Source organism: Haemaphysalis longicornis, unplaced genomic scaffold (genome assembly GCF_048455015.1).
Source record: "Haemaphysalis longicornis isolate Haplotype H1 unplaced genomic scaffold, Haemaphysalis longicornis Haplotype H1 scaffold_6, whole genome shotgun sequence".
Taxonomy (NCBI): Eukaryota; Metazoa; Arthropoda; class Arachnida; order Ixodida; family Ixodidae; genus Haemaphysalis; species Haemaphysalis longicornis.
The window spans coordinates 167160053-167171702 of record NW_027526407.1 but is presented as its reverse complement, the minus strand read 5'-3'; the positions used below and the strand labels follow the sequence as shown (position 1 = coordinate 167171702).

Genomic DNA, 11650 nt, shown 5'->3' with positions numbered 1-11650 from the left:
GATTTGCAGGTCCCCGCAGAAGTAACCGGAGCACGGGAGAGCTTGCATAACTGAATCGCTGCACTGCGTGTGCGCACCGACGGGAACCAAGGAGCGCCGGTCTAAGAGTGTGTTCGCACTGCCCCCGCCGCCCTATCTGATATGCTTATTCGCCGCTCTGCTGGCGTGTCATACTGGGCGTGACGGTTTTCAAATGCCAGCGCTTGGCTATAGAAGGCCGCTGGTTGCATTTCCGCTCGCAGGCATCAGAGGCGACAGAATCCGCCGCGGTTGAGCTGCACGAAGCTACGCGTGCCCGGAAACGTGCCTTGTTGCGCGCTGTAAAGGGCGGCGTCAAATTGTAGCACGCTACGGTTTTCCATAGCACGTCGTTGATATATAATTTCTTGTAATCTGAGAACAAAGTTGCCTTAAACAATACAGAAAGCAGCCTCACAGAAATGTTTGTTATGCGGAAAAAAATCTCGCTTTCAACATTGTTCTTTTTTTTTTGGGGGGGGGGGGGGGGGTTCTCGCAAGTTACTGCTGCAACTCAGTTCCCACTGTTCTGAAGAAAGGAAAGTAGAAAATGCCCAGGCGATGAAAATTTTCTTTGTTAAAGTACATCATAAACAATAGACACAATCGTCGTCTTCTATTACAACTGGCCTCATATTGTTTTGTCGCATTAAAACTAACGTTGTGTTTTTTAACGAGTACGTTCTATTTTGTTAAGAAAACACTGCAGCTTTGCACCTTTGGCACTGTTATGTTTTTGTTTTTATTTATTTATTTATTTATTTAATTTATTTATTTATTTTTATTTTTTTGCGTTTAATACGCGGACTCTACACAGGTGATTAGACACGCCGTAGCGGAGTGCTCCGTATTAATTTTGACCACCTCGAGATATTTAATGTGTACCGTAATCTCGAACGCACGGGCGTTTTCGCTTCTTACCTCCATCAGAAAAGTGGCCGCCGCGGCCGGGAATGGAACACGCGTGCGCTGTTATGTAGATGGTAAGGTGAAGAAAATAGTAATTAGGTGATGCTTCGGCACGCGCCGTTCCAAAAATTCAATGGCATCCCACTCTGTGAAGAAGGATGACCAGCAGAGCTGCGGTTCTTCGCGGGTAATTGTAGTATAATGTATTTGATGGATGTTTCGGTAAAACTATGGCTTCTGCCACGAACTCGTGACGCTGCTGAAAAATAATGATCAGAATTGTAAAAACAGAAATATATAAAGAACTACGAAAACTACAAATAACAAAAAGGAAAATAAAGGCTTAATAATTACAACCACAACGCAAGGGTAAGTTTTATCATGTGGCCTTAATTAAATATCCAACCAAGCGTTATGCAGAGCCGTCAAGACTTGCGACGCTGTTTATTTCTTTTCAGGCAGCCTCAGACATATAGGTCTAATTAAATAACTTTCGCGCTACTACTGAGCAAAACAGGGTGTTCTTAACAACAGAACTGTTACAGGGCTGGGCTTTGCGACTTTCGGGTATGGTATCGCGTAAGGCTGCTTCAGGAGCACGTTGTTCCACCCGGAAAAAAACTTGATATCTGTGTGAAAAAGAATCATAACAAAATAAAAGCAGTCCTACGGTCTTCATATATAATAAAAGAGCCTGATAGTTCCCATAAAAGAAAATGTCTTCTAACAACGCATTTGTGCCTTGAGGTGAACCGACTTTAAAGCATATGTGTAAGTTTGCTTTTAGTAGGAGACCTTTATCACATTACCTTTTGCGCCATGAAGCATGGCCAGAGAGAAATAACTTTATTTTCCGAGCAAATTAGCTTAGAAACGAGAGGTGACCGCCGGCAGAACGCTGGCGGCGATGCAGGCAGTTCGGTCAAAAATTTGTAGGTTCACCCCCGGTTGCGACCTGCTCAGCGCGTGCTCCCAAGGCTCGATGCTGTAGATTGTGGGGATGGGTTGAGAGGACTGGCCACATGGTGTGAGTGATTGTCAAGGAAATCACACGGGGGCAGTTAGGGAAAAGAACTGAGAGGGGTGGATTTTGTGGAGGAAGAAACGACTGACCCGGGATTTGGTGTGGAGGCGTCCCCATAGGCGGGATGTGTGCTCAAGGGAGATAGCGGCGGCGGTCGAGACGGTGATGCAACGTTACTTCATGGAACGAGTGTACACACTAAAAATTTTTACGCCCAAAAGGGTGCTTCAGCTTGTCGCCGCAGGAGCACCCTAAAAACTGAATATTTTACCCCCTTTAGGGTGCTTGGATTTTGTCGCCGCAGGAGCACCCTCTGTGAAGCACCCCAGAAGACAGGTGCCTTATAAACACCCTTGTCCGCCTAAAAGTATCCTAGGGTGCTACTTAGCACCCCAATCTGTAGGAGCATCTTCTGCAAAAGCACCCACCTAAAGGGGTACAAAACGGGTGCGTCATCCTCGGTTCACAGGTGCAGCAGGTGTGAGACCACATATTGCACAATATCACACACGATTATGGTATGAAACATTCGTGCTTTCCAAGCTCGGTTCTGTGAGACATTCCATTGAAGCTCAACATCAGCTGATAATTTCCTTGAACTTGTGTCACCGATTGTTAAAACATCAATTTAAAAAGTCAGGAGCCACATCTCAGTACAGTTATAACTTTAGAGGTAGTTGATTACCCAAAACTTCGTAAAAAACCAATTATATGTTCACTTTGCCGAATTGCAGTACACATCCTTCGAGATTCACTGCAGAGCCTAACCATGCTGTGCAGTGAAAGCAATTAGGTGTGCAACACTTCAACCACACAAAACTTCCTTGAACCTTAAAACCCTTGGCTTCTTAGTATTGCATCAAACTTCCAATCAAGGTAGCTACCTGCAATGTTTAGTGCCTTATTCTTGAGCTGAGCAGGAAGGTTCAATATCAAGGAAGACCAAATGCAAAATGTATAGTTTCCTCCGTAATGCGGCTCATAATATAGTTCCCTCCGTACTGCGGCTCATAATCTACTTATAAAAGTTGGGTACCCAAGCCATTTATTTTCGTTTGCATTATTGTTTTTGCTTTACGGAAAAATATTCATATGGTACAGCACTTGCAAGGTTTGGTGGTATTTGGAGTTTTATAAACATACCTTTAGACTAAATGACCCCACATAGCAATAACAAGAACTGCAAACATCACAGAACAATGCATACAAGTTCCCTGGTGAAGCCCATGGTTGAAATGTAATGCCATTGTTCAGAAAACATTATTTTATCATGAGGCTAGCTTGTACATGGTGCCTTGCATTATGTCCCTGCCGGTGGATGTGGGGTCATTTGTCACTGTTGCAAATGAAAAGCCAACAGCCAGGGCCCATTAGTTTTGGCTAGTATTACGAGGTGCCTCACGGTAAGCATTCTACGTCGATAGACTTTTTTAGAGTTGACTAGAACTGAAATCAGCAAAAGATTCTCTACAAAACATTCATTCTATCCGCAGCTTTAGGGTTTGCTAATTTCCATAGTTGGGTTTCTTCTGCCTTTCTTAACAACATTTTTCTTTTGATAAGAAGGTGCACAACCAAAAGCAAAAAGCTTTTCTGTAAACCTTTGGTAGCTATATAATTGTTACAAAATATTTTACTCTAAATATGGCAGCTTAAACTGAGAATATTTGCATTTAAAAACATTAAAATAAGTTTAAATTGATCATAAATTTTTAGCTGTTTTTACGCAAAACTGTACATGGGATATGAAGTGCACCACAAGGAGGGCTTTGGATTAGCTTTAGCAAATTTGGGACATTTAAGGTGCACTGAAATCTCTACACATGCGCTTTTTCACTTTCTGTATCCACCAGGAAAATGGCTGCCAATTTAGACAGCGATTCTAAATAGTAGTTGACGTGCATTTTAAAATAATCACAAACATTATAGCCACAAAATTAATTTTTACAAGTTGTAGACATTGCCCGTTACACCAGACATTGGACTACACTGTCAAGAGCTTTGACATCTACAATGACGTCTACAAAGCAGGCTTATACTGGTAGAATGTTTCATACCATAATTACTGTGTGTTCAGAGCTCACGTGTGAAGTATGGATACTGCTGCTTCAGCAAGAACCGAGGATGAGCACCCTTCCTGGTTCTGAAAAAAAAATAACAGAGGAAATGCCTTAAGCAGGATTCTGAAACGGGGTTGAATGAAACAAGAATGAACAAGAAATTCTTTCAAAACATGTAAAGCAATGCAAACAAATATTTATTTCAACTTATTTCTACAAAAGACCACCTCATGAAGACTGGTGGTGGGGTATTGGCTCAAAAAAAAAAGCAGAGAGCACTTATACAAATGCTACAGGGAGCTTTCGCAGCCAACAATTGTTTGAACACACCTAAACTAATCACTGTTCAACAAACTCATAAAAAATGTTTGAATGCATAAAAAACCAGTGGTAAACACAGGAAACAGTTAAAACAGAATGACGGCACAAGTTTGTCCCGTCGTTCTGTTCTGTGTCCTGGGTTTTCCTATGGTTTTTCATCCATTCAAACATGTACCAGCTAGCCCAGTCCAACGCCTTGGTATCATAAAAATATGGATAGTCAATCCTTACACAAAGTTGAAAAAAAAGAAAGTATAAAGTAGGTGACAAAATTAAAACGACAGCAAATTGGTTGGCTTTTAATTTTAAATGATAATATAAAAAATAATGGCATGAATGAAAGTGAGCAGCACGCGAAGTACCTTGTTGCTAGCCCGACATTCCACTTTGAAGCAAAATGTCCGCTTTCAACACTACATAGGCTAAACATGCAATGAGGCATTCCTTTAGGCACACAAAATATACCATAATTGTTAAAAAAGCTACGAATCAGTTGAAAAAACCTGACCACGACAAATTGGAATTAGTGACTAGATACAGTTTCAGAAATACACAGCGACATCATATAAAAATATATGGTTCCCATACAAAGATTGATCATAACAAAAATTCAGGACGTTTATCAGACTGGCATCAATGTGCAAAGCAGCTTAATGAAGGAAGACGGTCTTCACTAAAAACATGTTAATATTGGGAGCTCATGTGCTTCCCTGCAAGTTGGGTGTATAAACCCACTGACATCTTAACTAACCTGCCTGAATCATCACTTGATAGACATTGAGGAATTTTACGAATTGGTTTATTGTAGCCAGCTGTCTAGTTTATTTCCCTATTTTTCTTGGCATTTCGTGTCTAATTCTAAATTTGGTGACTAGATAGCTTTTACTATGGTCATGCACTGGTGACAACGAATATTTGATTTTACTTTAAAAAAATTTCAGTTTTGTTTTATTGCTCACCAGCCAACGATCTGAAATATCAGAGGTGCTTAAAACGTATGTTGGCATTTCCTTCCTGCAGTGTAGTACAAATAATCATGACTTTTACCATAATTTGTTCACAAATCGTAATATGTGGAAAGTATTCAGCTTAATGAAAATGTCATTTCAGAAGCATGCACAATCAACAAGGCCTCAATGACTCTCATGACGTGGTCCACTTGTTTCTGTCACAAATAACCTGAGTGCAGACACATTCCACCGAAGACGAAGGTAACATGCCCTCTTGGGTGATGAATATTTAAAAAGCCTTACGAGTAAATTTGCTGCTGAGCACGTGAAATTGTGGCATTAAAACAAAAGATCCCTCTGCGGCATCTTTCACTTGGAGGAGCGCTTGACCACAAACTTTGAGAAGCTGGAAAATGCTCCATGAACCCCTCCAGCCAGCAGAAACGATGCAGGACACAAGTTGGTAGGCGGACCGTTGGCACCCTGCGATTGTGAAGATATTTCTGTTTAGTAGATGCTCTTCTTTTTGTACCACTGTTTATTTCACCTTTAACAAGCAGCTGAACTCCTTAACGTTCGCATAATAAAATGCTGCAATGCGGAACAGTTAGCAGGGTTACCTCAATTTTGCTTTTCTACGAATTAACACAATGTAGGTAATCTGCACACAACTACAATCAAAGTACAATTTTCACCTACTTCACTGCTAGCATCAGCGTTTGACTGCTCAAGCACAAATACAGGTTAGACATGTGAGCAATCTGCTAAACGTATCCCCACAAACTGAACAATCAGGCATCAGAAATCGGCAAGGAAGGAGGTGTCACGTTTAAATGGCACTTTTTTTGTTCAAAACATAAACAACACCTGGAAGCTTGAAGCGTGAGAGGGGGTCTTTCACGCTGACAATGTCAGAACATAGCTTGCTAGTGGGCACCTGCACGATGTGCACAATGTGTTTCTTGAAAATGCGTGCGAAAGTTTGATTGATGTGTAGGACGAGAATTGCAGCACGTTTTGACACAGGCCTTGTGGACGCTTCTGCCTGCTAATGTCAATGTGGATTCTTGCTAGTCGCCCTCTTCGCTTCTTTCTGAATATAATGCTTTAGGCATTATATTCAGGACAACGACTGCATCAAAACGTGCGGCAATTACCTACGTCCCACACATCGGTGAAACTCTCGCACACATTTTCAAGACACGCAGTGCATACATTGTGCATGTGCCCACTAGCAAGCTGCGTTCTGACATTGTCAGAGTGAGAGACCCCCTCTCACGCTCCAAGCTTCCGGGTATTGTTTATTAGATTCCATGCACTGAATGCAAATCAGTGTACATTGGCGAAACGGGCAATCTGCACAGAAGATTAATGCAGCACTGGAACGAAGTGAACAAGGGCCATGCAAAAACAAGTCCACTGGCAGAGCACCGTGAGAGGACGGGACACGTGGTCGACTGGAACAAGACAAAAATTACTGACAACTGAGTGCAATCTATCTTCTCGATTACTGCTCGAGTCCCTCATTGTTCAGACGACGCCCAACATTATCAACATAATGGATGGCAATCTGCACCATATCTATGCAAACTCATTGCGCCACGTAATGCCCAATATATAGCTTCGTTTTCCACGACACATGCTCACCGTGAACAAGCAACAAACCGTTAAATGGCTTTCTTGACTTGGTCAGTGACCTACGTTTCATCACTGCAATAATGCTTCTACCTGCCTACACGGCATTCCGTCAAACACTGGACTACACCACATGAGCCATTGGCGTTCTTAACCTGCACCAGAGTATATAACCTTTCACTACTGCTATGAGATAGACCCATAAACGCACTTCAATATGGCCTTTATATTTAGCTCTTGGAAACATTATGTATAATTTTACCTTTAAGTTGCACCTGCTACAGCAGCTGGTACTATACCAAAAACATGAAAAAAAAACGGTGGTTTAACACGCCAAAGCTACACTTGGGATATGGGGAGCACTGTAGGGGAAGGCTTCGCATTAATTTTGACCATCTGGGTATTTTTGTGCGCATCGAAATCTCCAAACACGGGCGTCTTTACGTGTTGCCTCCATCTGAAAAGCGGCTACACCAAGCGGTATCTAACCGACATTCGCCTCCACAGCACACCACCCTAGCCACGGCAGTGGGTTAAACATATGAAATAAAGCGAGTTTTGGAGTGCAAATGAAAATATTAATCACACGTCTTATTTTCCCAATAGATGTACCTTTTGAAATCCACCATGCAATCCCCCCTCCCCTACCGGCCTACCAAAACACCTTTGTCTCAAGAGGTAATCAGGCTGTTGTTAATGAAGTAAGTATTTACAATCCGAGACTTGCCACCGTTAAAGTCATGCACTTTGTTTTAGAGATAAGCGACATTAGCCATTTGCAGCACCAGGAGTTAATTGTGCTAAGATCAGATTGAAAGCATTGACGGTAGTAGTTGAAAGAAATTGTGTGATAAATTACAACATCATCTGCAAATAGACTTACATGGGAGGATATGCAACATGGAAGATAGACCAAGCAACCTGCCTGGGGGGACAACAAAGTGGCACGAGCAAAAGAAGTATATAGTTATTAGAAGTAAACTGCATTTGAGAAGAATGAAAAGCTTTTGCTCAAGTGAGGACATTAGGGTGAAGTTTGAGAAGTAGTCTGTGGTGTGCAATGCGATTGAATGCTTTAGAAAAATCGAGAAAAACTACCGCAGTTTGTAAGCCTGTGTCAATGGATCAATGTAGATCGTGAACAAATCCTGAAAGTTGTGTTTCTCAAGTAACCCTTGTGAAAACCGTGGTGATACTCGAATGTGATATTGTGATTTTATAAATAATTAGCGACCTGAGAGTGGATGAAATGTTTCCTGACCTTGCATATGGTGCTTGTTAGGGAAATTTAATGGTGAAGTACCGTCTCCTGATTTAAAGACTGGTGCTACCTCGACTATCTTCCAACCATTGAGATTAGTGCCTGTCATGAGAGACTCCGAAAAAAGCGCTGTCAGAATTCTACAGACTGCGGGATGTACTTTTCGGTATAGTATGATTATTACCAGTATGATCTGAAGTAGACCAGTTGGTATTGCAAGTTTAAAACCATATCGAAAGATCCTAAATGTTTGCTTGGCTTGATTACATACGAATACTTGCTTCAAAGTCAGTTCAATTTCTCTTCTTGCCCTTTAGTCGTCAGCCCCAGATTCTCTTCAATATCTCTTCTAAGCAATGACACGCTCCATACGCACAGCACTGCTTCATGAAAATGTTTCAAATAATCAGAGGCCACAGCACTGCTAACAGGTATACATCATGGCAAGTTCCACAACATGCAATAACTAACCTGAAAATACATAATCGGTGGGTGCACCGATATGGCAGCAGTGCCTGGACCGATGTGTCGAGCAAATGCGCTGACTTCTGAACGGGTGGTCCAAGCGGCCAGATGATGGATGAATGACCATTCCTGGCGGCAAAGCGTACGGAGCACCAACGAAAGGCCAGGCAGTACTTGGGTACAGCAGGTGCAGTGTCGGTTGGCCAAGGGAGGCCCTGGCAAAGCCTTTGAAACTGGACTGGAAGGCAGCTGACCCAGGACAGCCAGCAGCAGCACCTGCAGGTGCATAATCTGTGAGTGTGCTGACACTTGTTGAAATACAAGAAGAGCACACACAAAGCACGAATGCTTACATCAAGTAGATTTTTAATCGTTTAAAGACAGTAACCTCCAAGGCACTAATAAGAACATTCCCGGAACACCCCAAGTGAAATTTAGGTCACAGTAAGAATGTATTTCTTAGACCCGCAGGTACTGTGAGTGGGGTATGCATGATATATGCAAAGCTAGCTACTGAGCTAATTTGCATGGAACGCATGCTAGCAGCTCATCTGTATCCCTTGCTTTCAATCGGAACTGGTGTGTGATAGTTGAGGCTCCTCCATTTCAATGTCTGACTTGTATCTGCACGTTCAATTCTCCAATATAAATCGAGTTGAGTGAGTGCCTACAGCTTTTTTGTTAGTCTCTGTATGGCCTGCGGTTTTGCGAAAATGAGAACTTGCGAATTGGCTCAATTTTCTGCACTAATTTAAACAATACATATGCCTCTGATATCAAGCCCCAGACTTCACGAGAGCTACTCTGACAGAATCGGCAGGCGCCTCGTAGGGGTTGTGAAATCTCCCCCACTACCCCGAGACTATGCTAACTCCCTGCGAGGCCACATGCGCGCATTTCACCTTCAATTTGCACGTATGTGAATTCTATACCTCTATGAACTCTCAGACGGGCGTCGTCATATTCGTGCCGGACTCGTGAAACTCGGCAACGTAAATTACCGCACTCGCTCGCTGGCACGCGGCCCGAACTCTCTCACCGTTTCCGGCCCTTGCATACTATTTTCTCCACCTTGCACTTTGTAAATTATCATGTTTAACTACACCTCGTGCGCCCTCATCTCTTGCCTGCTTTTCTTCCAGCACAACTTCGTCAGCACCCGGTCGACGCGTACGCTGTCGGGGCGCGTTGGCGAGCGAGTACGGCAATTTCGCTGTTGTCGAGCTTCACGAGAACAGCACACATATCGCGGCCCGAAGACCGCGAGGTGTACGGTCGCCGGTCTCGCGAGCGCAATAGCTGCGAAGCGCACTGCACGGAATTCGTGAAGGGGGGGGGGGGGGGGGGAGAGATTTCACAACACCTACGAGACGCCAGCCATGGAATCACGTGTACGCGTTTTCACATGCACTTCCAGGGAACCTCCTGTTCATGTTATTTCTTGGTATACCGCGGGTATTCACGAGGGAGGACTAATCACAGCGTTGTGCCACTCACGCGAAATTGCGACTGCGATCTGCAACCGCAAAGGCACTGTTTGAGAGACACATAAACAAACGCCCCGGTGTTAAAGAGCCTTGCGTGATGTGAAATTATTAGCAGCCGTGTACCATAGCGCGAGCATCGTAGCCAAGGTCTAGCTTCAGCGTAAATTGATGCTGACTTCTGCGGAAACGGTGGACTGGGCGCCAAACAAGTATACTAACTCACGTAGGCTCTCAGAGCAAACGAGATGGGGGTCTAGCGAATTACTGACCCATAAACACCAGAACTCATTCCAACCAAATACAGAATAATAAAAAATGCGTACTTACCCGAGCAAAAACGATGTTTCCAACGTAAAATTCTCCTTCACTGTCGTCTTCATCTCGCGGACACACGAACACGCTTTGTTCTGATGCAATGTCATCCACTTTTGACGCGCAGTATTTTATCCGGCGATGATCGTTCTTCCGGGGTCCCCATGTTCAACACACGCGTAGGTTAGAAGGGTAGACATCACCCATAAAGCTTCTATAACTATGATTTAAGCTTGAAATAGATAAAACAGATTAAATCACGCCACCAACCACTCGGCACAAAACGCCATGAAAAAACACACACAAAAGTGAGAGATAGTTGCCAGACTTCAAATGCAGCACCTCTGTGTTTGACGAAAATTGTGTTACTACTGTAATGTTGGTAATTATCTTTCTGCTTTCAAAGTCTGAAATGTGTTTATAACTTAAATATAAGGTTTTTAAACACAAAAAGTGAATACACATAAAGTAATTGACATATATACTGATATTGTAAAGAGGTTTGACGTTTGTTTTGGTTTTGTTTTCACGGCGGGCTTCTCAAGAGAGAACGTGCGAGAAAACGAGCTTCTTTGGGTTTAGGAAGAGGGCGGTAAATGTCGGCGTGATAGAAAGCAAGGAACAGGTGCTTACCCTGGTCGTTAAAAAAGGAGCTAATGAAACCCTCACGTAAAAAAAAACAAAAAAAAAAGAAAAAAAAAACGTTCGACGAGGAATCGAACCATTGACCTACAGAACAGTAAACGGACGCGTTAACAAACAGCTATGTCGGCGGGCGTGTTCAAGGCGTTTAAAACAACTCTATACTTACGTAAGTTGTCAACGAATATTGTTGCTTGTGTCTAGTCATCGCCTCCTTTAACGATGGTCTAGTTTATGCTGCATTTTTGAAATTCTGGCTGTCCTAACGCTTGTTTCTCACGCACCGGTCTTGCAGACGAGGCCGCATTGCTAGCGCTGCAAGCGATTGAGCCAAAGCTCCATTATTTGACTCAAGCAAAGCTATCGCAGTCAACCCGACCTTTTCTGCGCAAGCCACGGCAGCCACGAAATAAATGGAATGTGCCGTTAGAATTATGGCGTTGATAACGCTTGTTTGACCGGCACCGTCTTGCAGACAAGCAACGTCGCTCTAATACTACAAGCGATGTCACTCCTGGCATGTCAGGCGCATCAAACCCATCGTGTAAAACGACTGCTAACAGTGC

General features: G+C 43.2%; 1 long non-coding RNA gene across 1 annotated transcript; it reads right to left on the bottom strand.

Moving 5' to 3' along the window:
- Positions 1-4187: 4187 nt before the first annotated feature.
- On the bottom strand, positions 4188-10772 carry LOC144141256 (uncharacterized). Its single transcript, XR_013316500.1, has 3 exons — positions 10458-10772; positions 8650-8919; positions 4188-5765 (listed from the first exon to the last, which is right to left on the bottom strand). It is a non-coding gene; the product is annotated as an uncharacterized LOC144141256 (long non-coding RNA).
- Between the last annotated feature and the right edge of the window lie 878 nt (positions 10773-11650).